The sequence below is a fragment of the Pinus tabuliformis genome, chromosome 6, assembly GCF_031772625.1.
Source record: "Pinus tabuliformis cultivar Carrire ecotype Pingquan chromosome 6, CPIR1, whole genome shotgun sequence".
NCBI classification, from domain to species: Eukaryota; Viridiplantae; Streptophyta; class Pinopsida; order Pinales; family Pinaceae; genus Pinus; species Pinus tabuliformis.
In genome coordinates this window covers 1,445,628,096-1,445,650,903 of record NC_142292.1, presented here as the reverse complement: position 1 = coordinate 1,445,650,903, position 22,808 = coordinate 1,445,628,096, and the positions used below count along the sequence as shown (strand labels likewise).

Sequence of the window (22,808 nt, the reverse complement as noted above, 5' to 3'; positions counted from 1 at the left end):
TTCACCCTCTCCCCCAACCCCTCCAATACTAACTCCATATATCACTCTCTGTCTCCCATCCTCATCAATTATTTTCCTGTCATAGTCTACATCACTCTCACTCTCTACCACCCTCTCCATTTCTTTCTCCCCCACTCCTCGTCTCTCACACTCCCCCTCTCCCCATCACTCCCTCCCTCCATCTATCCATCACCTTAGCTCTCTCTCTCTCTCTCTCTCTCTCTCTCTCTCTCGTTCCCCTCTACCACCATTTCTCTCTTCCCTTACATGATAAACCTACCTCTACATCTCTCTCTTTCCCTCTCCCTTTCTCTCACCCATTTTATCCCTCTCTCACTATCCACATCACATCTCTCTCTCTCCCTCTCTCTCTCCACCTTTCTCTCTCTTGCTCTCTCCCTTCTTATACTATCCTATTACCCTATCCCTTTCCAATCCTTACTCTCTCACTCTCTCTTCCCTTACATGTTTCCAATCCCTCTACCTACCTTTCTCTCTCCCTCTCCCTCCATCCCACTCCCTTTCTCTCCCATAATTTGTATTTAGCCTCATTGACATTAAAATTTCACTGCCCCCTCTCTCTCCCATGCGCACCCCTTCCCTCTCTCTCCCCATATCTCCCTACCCCTTACCTATATCTCCCCACCTCTCCCTTCCTCTCCCCCTATCTCTTTCACCCTTTCTCTCTATCCCCATATCTCCCTATTTCCCACTCACTCTACCTCTTCCCTAACCATTTCTCCCACCGTCTCCCTCACTCTCTCACCCATTTACCACTCTCTCACTCCTTCACCCTCTCGCTCTCCCTCTACCCCTCACATCGTCACTCCATATATCACTCTCTATCTCCCCTCCTCCCCCTTTATTTACCTATCTCAGTTTGCATCTCTCTCCCTCTCTACCTAACTTAGTCTCTCTTCGACTCCCCCTCCCTTTCCCTCTTGTTCTCTCTCTTTATCTCTCTATCTCTCTTCCACTCACACTCCCTCTCTTCCACCATCTGTCTCTCTCCATCCGCTTGTGTCCCTCTCTCTATATCTCCCTCACTCTCCTCCCCTTTTTCTCTCCATGCACCCACCTCACTCTCTACCACCCTCTACATCTTCTTCTCCCCCATTCCCCCTCTCTCACACTCCCCCTCTCACCATTCCTCCCTCCCTCCATATATCCATCACCTTAGCTCTCTCTCTCTCTTTCTCTCACACTTGCTCCCCTCTCCCTATGTCCCCCCCTCTCTCTCCAGCTTTCTTCCCTAACATGATACCCCTCCCTCTACCTATCCCTTTCTTGAACCCATTTTCTCCCTCTCTCACCCTCCCCCACACATCCCTCTCTCTCTCTTTCTCTCTCTTTCCCCCTTGATCCCTACCTCTCTCTCTCTTGCTCTCTCTCTTCTTATACTCTCATACTCCCCTCTCCCTCTCCAACCCTATGTCTCTTGCTCTCTCTTCCCTTACATGTTGCCCCTACCTCTACCTCCCTCCGTCTCTCCCTCTCCCTCCATCCCACTCCCCCCCTCTCTCCCATGTGTTGTATTTAGCCTCATGGAAATTAAAATTCCTTCCTCCTCTTATTCCTTTTGTTACCCTTCATTCCTTTCTCACTTTTTCTGTCCAACACTCCCTCTCTCCCTCGTTCCCTCCCAGCCACCCTGTCCCTCACTCGCTCCTTCTCTTTCTTCCTCTCCCCCCCTCATCCCCTTTCCCTTACTCAATCACCCCTTCTCCAACTCTGCCCTACCGAAATCTCCCTCTCCATCCCTTCGTCACTCCCTCCCTCTATCACTCTTTATCTCTCACTCCTCCCTTCCCATCCCCCCCCCCCCACCTATTGATCTCTTACTCTCACTCTCGCCATTGTCTCTCTTTCTCTCTCCCTCCCACTATTTCCCCATCTCCGCTATCCATCTCCTCCTTCCCTTTCTATCCCTCTCCCTCCCCAATCTCTCTCCCTCCCTCGCCCTCTTTCTCTCTCCCACTCTCTCTCTCCCTCCTTCCCCATTCTACCTTTCTAGCCATCCCCTTCCCCTTCCCCTTCCCCTCATTGCCCCCCTCATTCCCCACACACTCTCTCTCTCTTACTATCTCTCTCAATCCCTCTCTCTAGATCCTCCGCCCCACTCTCTAACTCCCTCTCAATTTCCATCTATCCCTCACTCTCTCCCACATTATCTATGTCTTCCCCTCAATCCTTATTTCTTTCCTTACCATCCCTTCCTCCCACCTTTCCCCCTCTCCACATTCCACTAGCCCCTCCCTCTCTTTTTCTCTACCCCCACCTCGCTCTCTCCCCCGATAATCCCTTCTCCCGCTCTTCCTCCCTTTCCCTACTCAACCCTCCCCCATCTCACCTTCCCTTCCCTCCCCTACCTCTCCCTTTCCCCCTCTCCCTCCCTATATCTACATCCCTCTCTTTACCTCTTCTCCTCCTCTCTATCCCACACTCTCAGTTTCCATATTTCCGTCTCTCTCTCTTTCTATCTCTCTCTCGCAATAAATCTATTTTCACCCTCACCACTCTCTTATGCATTCTCTTCCTCCCTCTCATTCTATGTCTTTCTTTCTCAAAATATCTCTCCCTTCATCTCTCCCTCACCCTGCCCTCATCTCTCCCTTCTGCCCCTTCTCTCTCTAACCCCATGCAACTCCCTCCACTCCCTCTCTCTCTATCTCTCTCTCTCTTTATCCCTCTCTCTCTAACACACACACATAAACACACTCCCATTCTACTCTCACATCCCTCCTCCTTAACCTCCCCCAATCCCTCACTACCACGTATCCTCTCACCCTCCCACTTCCTCTATCTATCCTCCCCTTTCCTATCCCCTTCCTGCCCCTCCCCTCTCTCTCCTCCCTCACCCTGCCCTCATCTCTCCCTTCTGCTCCTTCTCTCTCTAACCCCATGCAACTCCCTCCACTCCCTCTCTCTCTATCTCTCTCTCTCTTTATCCCTCTCTCTCTAACACACACATAAACACACTCCCCTTCTACTCTCACATCCCTCCTCCTTAACCTCCCCCAATCCCTCACTACCACGTATCCTCTCACCCTCCCACTTCCTCTATCTATCCTCCCCTTTCCTATCCCCTTCCTGCCCCTCCCCTCTCTCTCCACCTCTCTCTCCATCTCCTTCACTCCTATCTCACACATTCTTTCTTCCTTACTCTCTCACTTATCTCTCCCTCTCTAATTCTCACTATATGTTTCTCTTTCTCTAACTCTCTTCCCCTACCTCCCCTCTCTCTCCCCTAACTCTCACTTTCTCACTAACTCTATCTCTCTCTACCCTCTCTATATTTCTTCTCCTTCCCCTACATCTACCCGTCTCCTAGGACTCCCTATTCCTCAATATCACTCTCACTCTCTCCTCTTTTGTGAACCTTTTTATGTCTACCACAAATTTCAACCTCTCTCTTTCTCTCTCTTTACCTTCTCTTTTTCCTATTTTACATCTAAATTTCTAAACCTATTTATTATAAAATAAAAAATCCTTAACATATATTATTAGTTAAAATAGTTATATATATATATGATAATAAATTTTGGTTTGACTTGACATATCGTAAATTAAATCTAACTTCAAAGAAAATGACTATAACACGTTAAAGATTTTAATTATAACACATTAAGGTTGTTAATTAAATGATATTCCTCCTATTTCTATTCATTATTCATTTTTGCAGCAATTGTTCTAATTTGATCAGTTAATATCAGTCTAAGTTTTACACTAATTTAATATAAAACTGATTTTTATTTATTTTTGTTAACATTGAACATTAAATAGATTTAAATAAACTACCACTTGCTGGAATCATTTTAGCTAAAATATTTGAAAACCCCGTAAAAGGAGTGGATTAAAGTCGCACTAAATTTACTTCAAAACTCTAGCAATACCTGCTACTGGAAACGGTTAAAATGGCCTTCCGACCCATCTTCCAAAACATAATATTATCTTTTTATATTTATAGTTTTGACACTTGTGCTACAACGCTGAGGACATTTGCCATGGTATTGGTGGATACATCTCACCAATCAATAGCTCCACTATTGTAATTAGAAAGAAATTCAAATACATTGTGGAGAAATGTGGAAGGAAGATATTGGAAGGCGGAGGGAGGGCATCAGTTGGAGCCCCGACCAATCCTTTGAGTGCTTTGGTTTCTATTCAAAGTGATTAACCTCACAGAAGGAAGTTGGAAATTTCAGATAAATGATGATCTAGAGAAGTTTACGATTATGATCGACTGGACAATTCCAGTGATATCATATCTAACAAGGATGTTATAAAATTACTCTGAGTTTTGATAGCCGAAAACTTTCAAAGTAACAGATGGAAAAAGTAAATAAATGTCTAGCCGTAACCGAATCCCCTGCAACATATATAGCCATTAACCCATCCTAGAACCATGCACAACGACTTCGCTAAAAATATTTTTAATGTTTCTATAGCGTAATTGATTAGTGGACAATTATAGTGTGTTACCAAGCTTAACTTGTCTCTAATACCAATTTATTGGAAAGGCATAGGAGACAAAACATGAATTTACACATAAAACTTCAGTTGTGGCTCTTTTATTGATCATACAAAATATGATTTTTACAATAAACAATGAACCCGGTGAAGGGTATTTAAACTTTTCCAACCAGCAAAGTCAAGTTGAGTTAAGTGATAGATGACTTTTAGTTTGTGGTTGCAAGTGGGTGCATGTCAAGATAATCTAAGCAAGTCGCTAATTGGAAAAGTTTAAATACCCTTCACCAGTTTCATTGTAAGAATCATGTTTTGTGTGATCAATACAAGGGCCACAACTTGTGTTTTATGTGTGAACTATTTATGCTTTGTCTCCTCCACCTTTCCAACAAAAATGGCAGTGAAGGATAGCATTGAAATAATTCAATAGTTCTTGTGCTTCATAAAAAATAAGCATTGTCTCCTGATCTCGGGCTTGAGATTTCGATCATAGGTTGGCTGGCTGAAATTCATATCGAGAACTCAATGGGTTTTACACTAATATGGAAAAATGAGTTTTTACTTGTTCTGGAAGCCGAACCTAATGGAGACCCTCAAAATCCTCTAAGTGAATTTGAAAGCAAACATAGAAATGAAACCTAAATCAAGCATGATAAACTAATTATCAAAATAAACAAGGACAGGAGGCTGGTTTGAAGAGACTAAACTAAGGCGAGGGAGGTTAAACGAATTACATTAAATTTAAATAAACACAAAGAAAATAAACCAATAGCCCAAGAGAATAGCCCAACAAGGGTTTACATAGTAGCATCCCAAGAGAATAGCCCAACCAGGGTTTGTGTAGCAGCAGCAACAAGAGCGCATTGGAAGATAAAAACTCTCCCGTTGGTGGTTCCTATTCATTAAATCATAACACACAAGGAGGAAATGAATAACTGAAATGAGAAATTGAAAGGGAATTCATAAAAATTGCATCCAACAGAGGATCCTCTAGAATAGACTAGAGGTCCAGATCCACTGTCGTCCTCTTCTGTCAACATACAAGTTTTGAACATTAGACTCTCCACAAAGACACAAAAACTAGACACCCAAATGGAGGCGCTTCCCAGAAAACATATCATAAACAAATAGTCAATAGAGCATGAAGACGAAAGAGGGTGAATATTTAAAATTTGTAGGTGCTTCCACCTCCTTTTCCTTTAACATAAAAAAGAAAAAAGATATGCCTCATTCTCTATACCTCTTTAGTTTTCTTTGGCTTTTTTCCATATCAACATATATACTTTTAGCACGTCTTTCATAATTATTTCTATTTTAGGGAGGGCTCTTATTGCCACTTCTTCAAATGGATAAGCTTTTTCAGCCAACTCATCTTTATTCTAAGCTAATTGATGTGGTGGTTAATTATCTAAAAAAAAACTTACATATGTGGGTTTCTAGGCAAAGAAAATTAGGTAACTGTTAACTTCTTTCATATTTGGATTTCAATTATTTTGGAGTTTTTTTGTTTTTTTAATTATTATTATTAATATGCCTTCATTACATGGTAATATTTTTAAAACCCTACAAGTAAAGTAAGAATTTAAAAATTAAAATATATTTCAAAATTAAGAATTTATAAATTAAAATATATTTTAAAAAATATGTTGAAAAGTTAAAACAGAATATCAGATAACATAGAATAATATTAAAACTTTATATGATAGAAAAATATTTTTAATTTAAAATAGGAGAAAAATATATGGTAATTTTGTTTGCATTTCATATACAGCTGCCAAAAAGTTGAATGATAAGATTTACATAATTTTATGATAACATTTTATCTTCCACAAACATAATGATTGTATATTCACAAAAATAGGGAATTGAAAACATTGCATTCCATTTTTACATCTTAGCTATGCTCAAATTTAAAGATATATATAAATATTTCATACTAATAACATGATATTTATTTTTACATTTAAATTATTTTTTCTAACAAAATCAAAATTTTGATATGATTTTTTGACCTAAAAAATGATAAATGATAATCCTTAATGTTTGAAATATATATTTAATGTTGAATAGTGAATTATTATTTTCTTTTACAAAATAAAAACACAGTAAAAATAGTTTGATGAAATAAAATTTACTTATATTTAGTTTCTTTTAGACGCTAAAATCATAATAAAAGAAATGATTTATAACATAAAATTAATTTTAGTGTTTTTATGTTATATAGAATATTTTTTATAACTTAACTAATTAGGACAATTATTTAAAATTTAAGATATAATATTTAAAGAAATATTAGCAATAATAAAAAAATTATTTTAATGATAACTATAAAGAAGGTATGTGGCCTTACTAACCACCATCAATATAATTACAGGTGATGTGGCTTTCCATAAATAATGATGAGTAAACCTGAATTAACAGATAGTAGTATTAAGAAATAGTAATATGTGATGGATGTTCCTAATCTTAGTTTAACAACTAAGTAATGGTAAGCTTTCCCATTATTTAAAAGAAGTTTAAATACAATTTTAAATGTTTATTTTCAATAATGTAATTTGACATAAGAGAAAACAAAATATTAAAAGCCAAAAAAATGTTTCATTCATAACTATTTTCTTTCTTCCAATATAAAGGAAATGTATAGTTTTTTCTGCTTTGATATAAAGTTAACACTTAACCTAGTAAAAAATATTTTAATAATAACCATAAGTAAAATATATAATTTGGTATGTATTAGATAGGTATAAAATAGTAAATTTGAAAAGAAAAATATATGTATTTTTCTTAAAAAAAATATATATTTATTTTTAATGTAAAAAGATATCTAATTTAGTCATTTGAATGTTTATATATATATAAAGAATTATTGGAAGAAGTATGTGGAAAATTTATGATTCTTTCCATGCTCAATATTGAGCTGAGATGTCATTTTGGGAAAGATGGCAAATCCATATCAAATGAATCTATCATGCTTTGGAAATAATAAAATTTGAAAGAACGTTTGCACCTCTAATAAATATATATGTTTGGCTAAAACATTTTAATAGTATATTGTACAATATGACAATGTATGAAACATTTTGTGCTTGAAATGAAATTGACACATGGTATATTTATAACCATCATAAATCCATATTAACTCTAAAAGATCAAGAAACTTATAAAATTTCAATATATCTTCTAGCTCATAATAAACCTAAAAAGGAAATATATTTATAATAGTAACAATTAAAAAATAAAATTGTTTAGAATTATGACATTATCTTATGATATCCTCTCCATGTAAAAGGACAATTTTACTTTTTCTTTAGAGTTTGAAATATATTATTTTCAATATTCAAAACATCAAGTTAATATTTATAATAGTGATTCAATTATTTAATATAACGTTTGTTTTAATAATAAATTTTTTTATAGCTTATGTTTATCTTATTTTAAAATACATTAAAACAACTTATAAATTAATTCAGATTATTATTAGTTTTTTTGCTATTTTTTTTTTTTTTAATTAGATCATATAGATTTATTGTATTTTAAAATGAAACTTTGAACATATAAATGAATTAAAACTATTAGTATTCTATAAAACTTTATTTATATTTCAAGCAAAATTCATTTAAAAAAATGCTAGAAAAAAATACCAAAACATGTATTTGTCCAATTACAATTTATTTTGAATGTGTTAATGGATAATATATTGCCATATAAATAGTTATTTATTACCTAAATTAATTGATGGTTGGCAAGTGAAATTTATCACAATAGACTTGAGTATATTTGTAACATAATCTACCAAATAATTTTTTTTCTTTAATAAGTGGTCTACAGTATGGATATATGTTGTGCCTTAACATTATATCAAAAAATAATAAAAATATTTACATTAAAAAATTATCAAATTAATAATAATGATTAAAAATAGAATTACTTCTTAGTTCTTTAGTACAACGAATATGTGTAATTCTTTAACTAGTTAACATGAAATTGAGATGAAGTTTAAATTAATATTCATAATGTCCATATAATTAACATAATATTATTTCAATTTCAGAGATATAAAATAATTTAAAAAAAATATTTGTTGTCTTTTTTCTTTTCAATATTGGCAAGGTGTGTAATTCATTTATTTAAAATTAATTGGATAAAATATTTGAATATTCATACCAACTAATATATTTCAATATCATGTCTATACATATTTAGAGAGAGATAGAGAGAAATAAATATTTTGATGTTGATAATATATAAAATATTTCAATGTGAACCTTAAATAAAATAATTTTATATCATTTTATTTGTAAGCATGTCAAGAACTTAATATTAGAAAAAATGATGTGCAAAATCTACACAACCATAATAACGTTGGTTTTTTCGGTGGAACTAGTTTTGGGACCAACTTCCCACCATGGGGAAACCAATACGTCCTTGCTTGAAAGCTAGAGTCAAAGAAATATCTATTCATGGACAAATCCAAAGATAGTAGCATACATAACCCGTTATCATAATACAAAATATGTTGTGAGATTTTTCCTAAGGGCTATGAATGCAAGAATTCAAAAATACATTTCAAACAATATGCTTTCCTTTGGAGGTTGTTGAGCCATGAAGTGTGTTGTTGGGCCGCAATTATTCTAGGGAGTCTTATGCCTCCTCCTCAATAATAAGACGACTATAAGAACTCAAATATTGCTATGTTTGTGCCTTATTAGCTACTCCACTCACTTGACATTTCAGTTTCATATCATCAATATTAATTGAAGGGGAAGGGCCCAGGTGAAGCGGGTGAGATCGAAAGGGAGTCTATGCCATATTGGGAGCTAGTGCAGGAATGGGAGAGTGTGATAGGAGAGAAGGAGATGTCGAAGGAGTGGATAAGGTCCTATAGAGATTCATAGAGACTACTAATTCATTGCAATTAAAAACCTTCCTTATGGTAACTTCTTTGGTTTGTTTCTTCTTCCATAACAAACTGGCTAGTAAACTTTTGAGGCCCAATGCCCATGACCTAAGCGCCTTAATTCATCAGCTTCCATGGAAGCTACACTATGTGGTATGGTTTCAAGAATATTTGGGATGAAGGGATTAGAGTTTTTGTCAAAATATACAGCATGGGGATGATGGTGACAACCACATCGATTGCCTCCATTGCTTACACATTTGCTCTCCTAAACCATAGTAATAGGTGGGAGAATGAGGAGGAATTTAGAATCACTGAGAGAATGGTAGATTTTATTTAGGAAGGAAATAAGAGTATGATAGGGTGAGTGATGAAGCATGAGCGATATGGTTGACAAAAGAGCTAGGAAATATTTAGACAGACAAAAGTTTTTCCTTCAGCAAGCGAGTGAATGAGGCATTAGTGTCAAATACAAGGAAATCACACATAGGATATGGAGTGGATCAAGTATCATGAACATCGATGGATTAGCAAACTAAGTGGGCATATTAAAGGCATATGAGAGCCACTTTCCATATGAATGCATGGTGATAATAAATGAATTCAGGACAACCATCAATTTCCACCCAAATCAGGGGGAATTTTTTATCAAATTGACATATGTAAAGAGAAAAAAAATTCAATGTAAAATCTTTTTTCCTCTGTTAAAAATTATTTTCCACTCAATAAAATCAAGGAGATGTGAAATTTATTTAATTATTAATAAAAGTTCATTCCATATATCTAGAAAATATTGATGGCAAGAAGAAATTCAGTGTAAACAATAAATATATAATGTGAAGGATATTTCTCATTTAATTAATTTGTTCTTTCTAATTCAATGGCATCATGGAGATGTATAATTCCTTCAATATTTGATATGAATTAGAATTTAAAATACATTAACAAAAAGGAAAGATTGGCAACTATGTAGTTAGTATATAAAAGAACTGAAAAAATTATAACTAATGATTCAAAAAAATTAATGGTATATATATATATATGTGTGTATGTGTATGTGTATGTGTATGTGTATGTGTATGTGTATGTGTATGTGTATGTGTATGTGTATGTATATGTATATGTATATTTATATTTATATTTATATATACTTATATATATACATATACCATTAATTTTTTTGAATCATTAGTTATAATTTTTTCAATTCTTTGATATACTAACTACATAGTTGCCTATATATATATATATATATATATATATATATATATATATATATATATATATCAACATGAGGGGTCAATTTTACGTTGATGAGTGTGGGAAAACATGGGGGATCGATGTGGGCATAGGCCATAGAGAAGTGGCATATGAAACCCAAAATATTCTAGAGACATGTGAATGAGATTATTTCTTGAATGATAGCTTTTTCTTTTCATAATATTATTTTTCTAGTTATGGGAGTTTTGGAAGGTGGGAGGGGGAATGTTGAGTATGCATAGACTGCCAACCTATCCATGCTCATTCGAGTGGTTCCTTTAGAGTGAAAGGATAATGCAAGCAAGAGGGGCTTGTCCTTTGGTTGCTACGGTGTGCTAACTTGCACGGTTTAGCACCTCGATGAGCTAAAGGGTGGTGAACTATCCTTTAGATGGTCAGACGTGGTGAGGACAAAACAACTGCTAAGCTATCTCGCTGCAGGAGTTAAAATGTGGTTCTTTTCTTCTCTTCCTAGTCTAGTAAGAAATATGTCCCTACCTATAGGCCCAAGGATAATTTTAGGGGCGAATGTTCGCCCTTTGGCAAAATTAAGGGGTTTTAAATTTTTAGTGGGCGAATATGGAGAGGGTAAAAAAGGTAAATTTAGCCCTTGAAATTAGGACTTACAACATTCCATTCGCCCATTTTCAAGAATAGGTTTTATTTAAGTGAATCCTATGGGCCAAATACCATATTTATAAAAGAGGTATGGTAAATTAATAAAAATATAAATAAATGAGAGGTATGGTAAATAAATAAAACATTTTTTATATTTACTCCATAAGTCACCTTATATACATGTAAGGGTGTAAACAAATAAAAATATAAGTAAATTTGAAGTATGGTAAATAAATAAAACGTATTTTTATACTTACTCAAACGGTATGGTAAATGAATAAAAATATAAATAAACTAGACGTATCGTAAATAAATAAAATCTCTTTTTATATTTAGTCCATAACCCTCGTTCTATTTATGAAGGCTCAAGAAAGAGGTTTTATTTAAGTGAAAGATATGGGCCAAATACAATATTTGTAAAAGAGGTATGGTAAATTAATAAAAATGTAAATAAATGAGAGGTATGGTAAACAAATAAAACATTTTTTTATATTTACTCCATAAGTCACCTTATATTTACGAACAATCAAAAAATGGGTTATATTTAGGTGAAACCTATGGCCAAAATACTATGGGACAAATACCATGGACTAGATTATTATTAATACCATGCAAAAAACCATTATTAACCCTAATATTAGAATTAATAAAAATAAAAATGGCACATGGTATTGACCCATGGTATTCACCAAAATGGCACATGGTATTGACCCATGGTATTCACCTGGAATGTAGCCTATTTAAATGGGGGAATTAAACCAACATGTAGCCTATGCTAAGATTCACTAGGACTTTACAAAGTTTTATTATTTAGTGAAAGACTCGCGAAGATCTTACAAGATTTTATAATTGAGTAAAATATTCGCCATGCCTGGTGAGAGATTCTCCAAAAAATTATATATACATATTATATTATAGATAAAATCGCCTTCCATTTTTCCTATATACCATGGAGATTCGCCCATTTATTATATTTATAAATTTAGGGGGGGTTCTTAAAATTTTCCCTGAGGCCCTAGGAGTTCCTTTGTAAATGGAAGTTTGGGTGTCATGATTGTTTTTTCTTTATGGGTCTCCTCATCCCTGTGCTTTGAATAATTTGTCATGGTCCTTGTCGTCTTTAGTGGTATTTGTTGCATGTTTCTGTCTATATATTTCCTTAGGTTTGAGAGAGGTAGTTTAAGGTCTCAGGCTCACTACTGCTATCCTTGGTTTCTTAAGGTACTCTAATGAAGAGACACTCTTGTAATCATGGGGGTGCTTGTTTAGTGATATTGGTGGAAGAATATGTAATTTCTAACAATTTTTATCTTGTTGAGTTTTGAAGCAGGATTCCATTACGAAACTGCAACATTTAGGTGGTTGAATTAAATTTCTCTTTGGGATCTGGACTATATAGTAGCATAGATGAAGGGGGCATGTCGGGCAAGGTGGATGACCTCAAGAAGTCCTGGTTGGCCATGGTAGATAGGTGGGCGAAGTGGAGGGTGATGGGGGCATTGATGCTATTTCTGAGGGTGAATGGGATCATGAACATATTTCATCACCTAGACATGTGGAAGTGTAACCATGTTTAGAATATTTGTATAAGCAGTTGTAGAGGGTTACCACACTACTGGAGCAGCTAGGGAAATAGGGACATGATGATTGGAATGAGGTGATAACATTTATGATTAACTGACAACATAATGAACAAGAAATTTTGGACAAGACAAGTTTACTTATAATGAGCCAAATATGGACTAATAAGTGACTAGATCATATTGAGGGTCAGATTGACTACATAGTGTTGCATGTTTACGGGGCCCCTAGACACCGAATGCTTTTTAATTCTAGATAGGCACTCACACCCCTTGATAATCCTTGATGGAAGTTCTTTTCATATGTATTCTATGGTTGTTTTGGATGGTTTGTGCATTTATTTTATGAACACATCGTAAATTTTGACACTTTGGTATGACCTTTTGTATATTTGTCCTAGTTAATAAATCTAGTTGGAATGAGGTTGGGGGAGAAGCATACCTCAATTAGAGTGATGTTGAACTCGTGTTTTCATTTGTTTTTGGTTTTTACAATTCAATGGTATATTTTGTTTGGTGAGATTACTGTTTGAAATGTATTTGTCTTCTTCTTAATTTAATTTAATCATATAATGTTGAATGCCGCATTTGTAATTTTTGTTTCTACAAATTCAACCATTAAGGAGATCCGTGTTTGAAATGTATCTCTCTTTGTGAAAATTAAATGAAATATTTTTTTGGTGATATCATTATTTGAAATATAATTTCCAATATATAAATATAAAATTGGGAAAATTTTCAAACATTTACTTATAAAAATTCAATTCAAATTTATATGTATATATATATATATATATATATAAAAGATTCGCAGAATTTTTGAAAATGTTACTTTCATATATAACCGAATTCATGAATCCAATCTACGTGATGTACGGCGTCGTGGATCTCGACCCTCCGTTGATCAATAATATAGGATCTAGCCTAGGCACTATTCTCACTCTCAATTGTCTATAAACATTATAAAACCTATGTTGCATGGGTACCCATTCCCCTAGAAAAAAATCCCCAATATGCCAAGTACTTGTTCATGGGCTTGCACATTTTACCCAATCCATACAAACAAATATCATATTATACCGAATCAAAACCAAAATATATACAATATGTAGCACCAAAATGAGGTTTTATATGAGGGATTTTAAATTGGGTTGATGTTGATATAACTATTTTATTTTATACATCATTATAGTAAGAAAATCCTCCATGTCAACAAACCAATAAATCCAACATGTCAAAGATTTTATCCTCCCAATATTTCTCTCGTTCTTCTCATTTTTGGGTCATCTTGAGATTTTAGATGTTGTACACTAGTGTCAATGAGTTATTCAACTCTAGTTCTTCCACAGTGGATAGCCTTATACAATTACACTAGGTTCTTACTTGTACTTTATGAATTTACCACTAATATATGGTATTAAATGATAGAAATCCCCCAAAGCATACAGCAACTCATTCAACCTTTTCCACTGAGGTTTATTTTGAAGGAGTTGCGGGATCCATTACCACAGAGTCTCATGAGGTTACCAAATATTATTGTAGTTGGAAGTTCATATCAACCACCATTCAAAAATCCAAAAAAGAGGAGAGTAATCAACAAAATGGTTTTGGAACCATACCAGCTCCCTTACTCTTCACTTAAGTTCACGAGAAGGTGGAATAAACTATTTATTTAGGGATTTAAAATAATAATAAATAAGTAGTCCTTCAAAAAACATTTATCCCTCCAAAACATACAATCAACAACAATGTCCACCCTAAATAGTAAAATTTCACCAAATTAGTAGGTGGAAGTCATATTTCTTGGGGGAGATAGAAATATTAACAATAACTATGATTACATAAATGGTCCACACCAAAGACAAGATCTAGAGATTAACAATAGAACAAAAAAATAGGAAGCAGCAAATGAGGCAATGTTTAGATGAGTCCAATATTCCTTCTCACAGTGATCTTAGACCACACACCTTTAATTTGCCCCACACTTATCACTTCTGCTAAAAAACTTGTTATTGTTTAGTCATATGGAAATTCTTTCAATGATAGCTTTTGTATGAAAACATATTTGTCACATAGGTCACTCTACTTCACAGACAATATAGTAAAATATTTATATTCTACTCTAAATTTTATTCTTCCACCTTCTCCCTCCCTGCACTTCCTCCCCTCTAAAAGACATAGACATAGCAATTTTTGAGTTCATTATTCCATGCTCATCTCTTTGTGGTGCACTAGTGCTTATGGACACTATAATCATGCATGATATAACCTATGACTAAATTATTTATTATTTCATCATATTTATAGTAAAGGGCAACCCTCCCATCCAAAATATGTCTCCATCCAATAAAGTTTGCATCAACATGAATGGAATCAATCAATCATATAGCCAACTTATCCACCAAAGAGGAAAACAACATAACATATAGAGAGAGAGCTTTGATATACAAAAAATAATATTTGGAACAAGGACTTACTAAATACTACCCCATAAATGAAAATGTGGTTGACTTCAAATCTACTATCAAAATATACAAATGCTAAAAGAGATCACCAATATATATAAAAAATACGTTTTAAATGTAGTGCTAGAACATTAAATTCCATGACTATAACAAAATCCCTTTTTATACACATACAAAAAATAAAGGGAATTACCTTGTTATAGTACATCATGATCATGCCATAGACAATCCTTTTCTTTTTCATTGCCTCTTGATCTATGTTCCCACCTTCCCTAACTTCTAGAACCCTGCCACCCATACTTGTCATAGTTGCTCCATGAATGACTATTCTCTACCCAACCTTGGGCATGTTCTGGAATAGAAGATGTCAAGAAAGGATGTTCCACCTTAATCACTCCATTTATAACCTTGAGAAATAATAGCACCCCCTAATTTACTTGGATATTTGTGTCATTCTGAAATGTTTTGAAGGTTTCTCCACTTCCATCACTATAAAGAGTTGTCATCCAAATAAAATATTTAAAAAAATAAATCACATGGGAACAAAGAAACATCATATCTAGTTTGAATACCAACTATAAGACAAAAGTTATGGTCATGTTCTTAACTCATAATGTAGCCATGTTTATCTCTGTGAATCAAGCCTCTTATTGAAGATGATGCTACAACATTTACCACTTCCATGATGTGATTTCTATACAAATAAAAAATCTCTAAAGCATCTCCATTTAATCTCATAGGTTTTCAAAAATGATAAACAACATTCATGAACTAGAAAATATCATTGTTGTGCCATCATTGACTAGAAAATAGGTACGTATAGTAGAATCCTGGGATCAAGCCCACTTGGTTGATTATTACAACTATCCAATTCAATGAAGGATAGTAGGAATTCTCTTGTGTAAGAATATTTAGAATTTCGAAACACAGACAAGAATTCAAATTGCCTTGGAAAAAAAACAAGATTACAAAGGTATCAAAACATTCCACATTATTAGAAATTACATTGTAAATTTTGGACAATGAATTTGAGGATAGTTAGAAGGAGTAGCTGCATTTGAATCAAGTGAATGCTTCAAAGATACAAACCAATTATTATGGTCTTTCCTTGTTTTAAAAAGGCAAGGAGATTCCACATAGCTTCAATGAGATAATTCACATTTGGATTTCTCACTAACACCTTGCAATAAATAAGGATTTTATCTCTTGAATTTATTTAACTAAATATATTCTTGAAATCTAATTTTCAAGTACACAATAGTGGACACTTTGAAGAAGGACCAACAAGTAAAAACATGAACCCAAACCTTACTTCATTTTTAATATGGATGCAAGAAATGAATTCAGTAGGCTGTAAAAATATTAGAGGAAATTTCATCCTAAAAGTGGCCTCCAAAGGAAAATAATAAAATAAGAGTTAAGAATTTTAGAGGGGAAAGAAGAAGAGTGCTTTTCTATTGTATTTTTGGCTTCTCTCCTTATAGGTTTACTCAAATTTCAATTGTAGACACTCGTTGTATGTGGAATTAAACTCCACATCCAACGAGTATCCATTATGCATACTTCTAAGAAGACCTGCATTGATAAAAAATGAATATACATTAAAAATGTATGTTAAACACACTTTTTTAATGTATCTTCAGTTTTTATCTATGTAGGTCTTCTCAGAAGTATGAATAATGGGTACTCATTAGATGCAGAATTTAATTCCACATCCAACGAATGTCTAGACTTGAAATTTTATTTTTCTATATATTATGTACATGAATATTTCATGGGAACTTTTAGGCTGAAATTTCCTCTAATGGTAGCATACTCTGCTCCTTGTGCAAGAGTGCTCTCAGTTTCACTTCAACCATATGAAAAGAAAACAATAAAACCACAACATGGAAATAGAAACTTTCACTAATTAATGTGTAGTGACTCATATATGAGGAAGTGGGAACCTTCTTTATTTATTCCCTTCCATAACTTTGTATTAACTCTATAGTATGCCCCATGCACAAATATTTGTATGAACACTATACTATGGCCTAGGTGCACTAGTGAGCACAAATTTTATCTCTTTGGATCAAGAGGAAGGGGCTTTATATCTAATGAAAATTAAGCTCTCCCAAGATTAAGTGAAATGATACCCAGAATACCATATTTCCAGGTGTGATCTATACTTCAATAACTAATGTGTATGTCTACACTCACAGGTTCTCAAGTTTCCTTGGTCGGTTCCATCATCACTGGATTTCCTTCAAGTTCCTCCTCCTACTATTTATTTTCACACTCACTATTACAAATTTCCAATTCAAAAATCTACATGTAAATTCACAGTTGCAAGGACCTCAACTAACCCTAAAAATGTGGCTAGATAATGGTGCATTTACATGTATAAACGAGACCATAATTCGAGTTAAGAGTATCATATATATCCAATCATTTCCTATTACCATTTATGATTCTAAAGGATGCAAAAAGCACATTACAACCAATAGGCTACTTTGATATTTTTAAGAACTTCAATTTTTAATACTGTCATAAAACCGAGTTAAGGATATTTGTATAAACACGTTTCACAAGCCAAGAAATACTTTCTTTTAGGAACCTTCAATTAGCTAGTGAGATTCTTTAAGAAGTTAAAAAAAATATTTTTACAATCTAATCTATCATAAAATTGGTTTCCTCTAAACAATAAAAGAGATTAATTTATGCACAAAATCCCTTGTAAGTTTAGATACACTACTATCTAAAGACATTTCAATTTGAAATTAAAAAATACCTAGTAAGAATTTACAACTAAAATAAGGAGGAAAATGGTTAAAAAAACCATTTTAGAAGTATTTTGTAAAACAAAAACATTTACAACCATATGCAATATTAGGCATCATATATATCCCATCATCTCTTAGTGTCTTGAAGATTCTAACATCAACATAAATAGAGAATTTGAATCCCAAAATAAGATTAATTTCTTACTAAAATCAGATAACTATAGTATGAAAATGAAAAATAACTAGTTACTTCATATATTTCCCTGACATTGAAAAATTTTAGGGAAAAGATGAAACAACCATTCAATCCCAATATTAACCAGGACATTTCAGGAGTCGTGATGCCTCTTGTCATAAGTTTCCATGAATCGGGAAATTCAATTCCCTTGACGAGTTAATTAACAAGGATTTATTTCCCCTGCAATGAAACTATTAACTTCGTCTTGAATGCTTATACACTAGGTTAACCAATTTTCTCAAGCTAAAATACAAATAAAATTCATCGCAGACTTTCCTACCTTTATTTCACCATTTTTTCACCTTTCATACCGAACACCCTCCTTTCATAGATGAGTTAATACACATAGATAGAACTGAAATAGGCCTTTGTCTTGTTCTCATCATAGAAAAATAACCTAAGAACTGACTAAATGATCTCTTTAGTTGTTTCTTTCCCCTCCATCAAAATAAGCTTGAGGGGTGTGTTGAATAGTGACAACATGAAGGCCCAAAGGACATACACAGTTACAAAGTAGTCCTACATAACAAAAATATACATTTATTTCAACCTACAATTCAACAACTTGCCTTCATGTAAATGTTTTTTTGTTTCATGATATGCTTAAAATCCACCTTATATGTACTACTCCCCATCATTAGCTTCCCTTTTTATCTTTCATCAGACATGCTAATAGTATTTTTGTTTCTTGTAGCTAAGTAGGCTTATGGATGCAAATAACTACATACATGAAAATTTCTAGTGCAATATATATTGTTTTTCTTGTAGCTAGGTAGGCTTATGGATGCAAATAACTACTTAAATAGAAAATTCTAGTGTTTTGTATAAAATGGTAGGCTTGTGGATGAAAATAACTTCTTACAAAGAAAATTCTAGTGTATTTTATAAATAACGCATGAATTGGGAGGATCTATAAAAAAGTGAGCATTATCTAGATTCCAAATTAATTGGAAAAGTGGGAATGATGAAATATCGAAATAAAATGAAGAAGCTAGATAGCTATATAAAACCATTCATATAAATACAAGGAAAGGAGTAGACTTAGAAATTTCAAGTCTAGGTAGGCAACATTTGCCTTATGTTTTATCTTTGTAACAAGAAGAACAAATAAAAATGTCAAATAGATATCTAAATAAATTCTTAGAATAGCAATAGATATATTTACGTTTACTTAAAATTTTACTAATTAGTCTGAGAAGAGGAAAAGTGATGTGATTTATAGTTAACCATATATAAGTGTAGCTCGAGAGTACAATAATAGAAATGAAATTCCCATGAAAAAGAAAGATGAAGGAAAAATAAGAGTTGTAAAAGGTAACTAATAAATGCATAGAAAATATTAACCTATTCTTGCAAATTGATTCACCCAATGAGGATTGGGCTTCCAGTAAATTTCAAATAGATATCATTATAGAAATTGTTACAATTCTTCATAATTAAGTGGTGTGTATTTCCATTGTAATTTCTAGCAAGGTCCTCTATGAAGTCTCTGGCCTCTTTATGATTAAGACCTATTGTTCCAATATATATGGACTTGCGAAATGTAAATCGCGGTCATTGTCGAGGCTCTACCTAGAAATTGCCACTCCTTGGAAAGTCATGTGCCCCAAATGCATACTCAATTCCATGACCTACACTCCATCACTTCCTTAGATCCTTATTGATTTGAATTCCATTTAAAAAATGGCTCATTCTATTTTAATCTTATGGGAGTTAGATTTCAATGTGAAAATGGATAGAATTTTTTTGACACCATCAGGATGGAAAAGTTCCAAGCATTTACTTATCATTTAAAAAAATTAACTTTATCTTCTAGAATTTAGAATGTTACAATCATCTCAAAAATGAAAATTATACCCTTCGGGATCTCAATATGCATTATCTTATGTATGGACATTGGATTTCTAACAACTTGGCATCATACACTTTCAGGTGCTTGAATTTCAAATTTCTCTTCAACAAATTTCAAATTTCTCTTCAATAGTCTTGTACTTCTACAAAGTTGCAAACCAAAAAGGGTTGTAAAGAGCCTTGTTAAATTATAACTCAAACCATCAAATTCAATTTCTTAGTTTGTAATATATTTTTAAGAAAATTCATAATGGTTAGCATTACAACACAACTATGAAATACAAAAAGCCCTCATGCTATAGGTGAGATATTATTTGATGGGCTACATAATTAAGATGCCTATCCTTTAAGGACTTCAATCTTTCCACACATAAAAATAAAGACAAAGGATGGAGTAAAATCTTAAAAAAAAATTAGTGTGTATACCACTACTTAAATTTATGGATCGATAATAGAACAATAATGCATGTACATAGTCTTAAGTTTACGGATTACAAAGAGAATAATCATATATGAATTAATGGAAAATAGACTATGAATGATATGCAACCTGATTCACAACATCAACTCTTCGCTTTAAATGGGGATATCTTTTTCAATATTATTAAACAATCTGAGTTGACATACAATTCTAATGAACCAAGAGATAAGATGGATCGATTGGGGTAATCTTTCGACTACAACATTGACATTCAGATTTAGTTTCATTCTGTCAAAAACTAATAATGATGGGATTCCATGACACAATATTTCATTCTTCAAAAATTTCAAACACTTAAGCCACATTTTCTAGGGTCAATAAATAATATACATGGGAAAACATTCTTTCAAATAGTTGGCATACATTTCCTAGACCCATTAGATGGATGCACATAAGAAGAAGAATAACCATTTTGAATCTTTCTTATCTACTTGGGTCGCATTCATTCGAATGAGTTGTGGGTTCTCTAGTGTACACAAGACCTTAAAACTAAGCCTGCCATGGTTTTGCCTCAATAGCTATTGCTTTTATTTGAATAACTTGCAATGAGAAAAAATCATAACAACTAGAATAAGGGATCAAAATAAAATTTTAACTTTTATATACAGATAATAAGTTTTCACTCTATATGAAACCTTTTTTAATAAATGGTTGTGGTTTTGAAAACTAGATCTGAACAAAAACAATAGAAGAGAGCAAGGAGTTGTGAAAAAAAAATGTTTTACATCTAACAAAGAAAATGATTGAATAAAAATAGCTCAAAATACTAAGAAACAAATTAAAATTAAAACTATGGTATTGGGGACAAGCACAGTAATAGGAAGGGGTGGCTCAATGCGAAGCTTCATCATATAGTGGCACCTCTCAGTTGTTGCAACCATGGGCACCTACAATGTCCCAATCATCTCCATACCCCACGTCCATGTTGTTGTGAATGATGGTAATGATGGTCTTCCCTGCATTGCGCATATCAGTGAGAAGGAATGGGTAATCTTAGTCTTAACTATCCAACTACATGCCCCCTAGTTGCTCTCTTTCTCGCCTTTAATATGACTGAGATGAGAAACCCCAAAACACTTTAGACCACTCATACCTAAGAACTTTTTATCTTGCATAAAAGGTGTCTTTGAGCTAAGACAATAAATAGTTATGTTGATAAGTGATATAAATAAGGACTTGGTATCTTGCAAAAAAAAGACTCTTTCAAAATTAGCACAATAAAACTTAAAACAAAGTAAAAATTTAGTCTTAAACAAATGTCTTAAAACCCCCTCCATATAGTAGTGTATCCACAATGCTTTCTCGGTAGTACTAAAAGATCCCTCCAGATGGAATGAAAATAATATTCAAATAACAACAAAGAAAACATAATTTAAAACAAATTCAAAGAAAACAAAACTCTAAATATAATTATTAGTTTAAAAAATACTATTACCTTTACAAATTGACCAAAGAGAAAAGAAGAAAGGCATACATGTGACGAAGATGTCAATTAAATGTTGATAATTAGGAAAGCTTCCAACCTCCTTTTCTAATATCCTCTTTCTTACCTAAAATGTTTGTACACTCTCAATTAATTTTATATTCTTTCATTTTGTACAATTTTTTTTCAAAAATTACACATTAGATTAAGTGCGCATAGACTAAATTTATTTTCTAAAAATAGATTTATATAAAAAATAACTACTCTAATAAATCATAACAAACTACATTCCATAATTACATTAATAAAATATTCACTATTACGCGATATGGATTGAATGCAAGAGGCATTAACAAAAAAACCTTAAAAATACAAGAGAGAGAAATATGGCTTTCTTCATAGAAATAGAAACGATCAAAGAATCAAGGTGCTTTCCACTATTAGCTCTTTCCAAACAAATATTTCCTTTCTTTTATAAATTGTACAAATATTTCTTTGTTTTTATAAATTGTTCAAACAAATTTTGGTAGTTGATAATGAACAAAATCAACCTTTATGTTTTCCTTGTGAGAATAATGCAGAAATAGAATTAGTTAGTTATGAGTGGTTGAACAGAATAGTTAGTTATGAGTGGTTGAACAGAATAATTAGTTATGAGTGTTTGAACAGAATTGAGTTTCCTATATAAGTGTGATGTAATTGAGTAAATTAATTGAGGAAGTCATGTGAGCTTTGTCTCACGTTTTGCTGGTGTTTCTACCTG

At 33.2% G+C, this 22,808-nt stretch overlaps 1 pseudogene; it reads right to left on the bottom strand.

Annotated features, from left to right (window-relative positions):
• Window positions 1-18,572: 18,572 nt before the first annotated feature.
• On the bottom strand, window positions 18,573-20,169 carry LOC149264058 (deSI-like protein At4g17486 pseudogene; annotated as a pseudogene).
• Window positions 20,170-22,808: the final 2,639 nt, after the last annotated feature.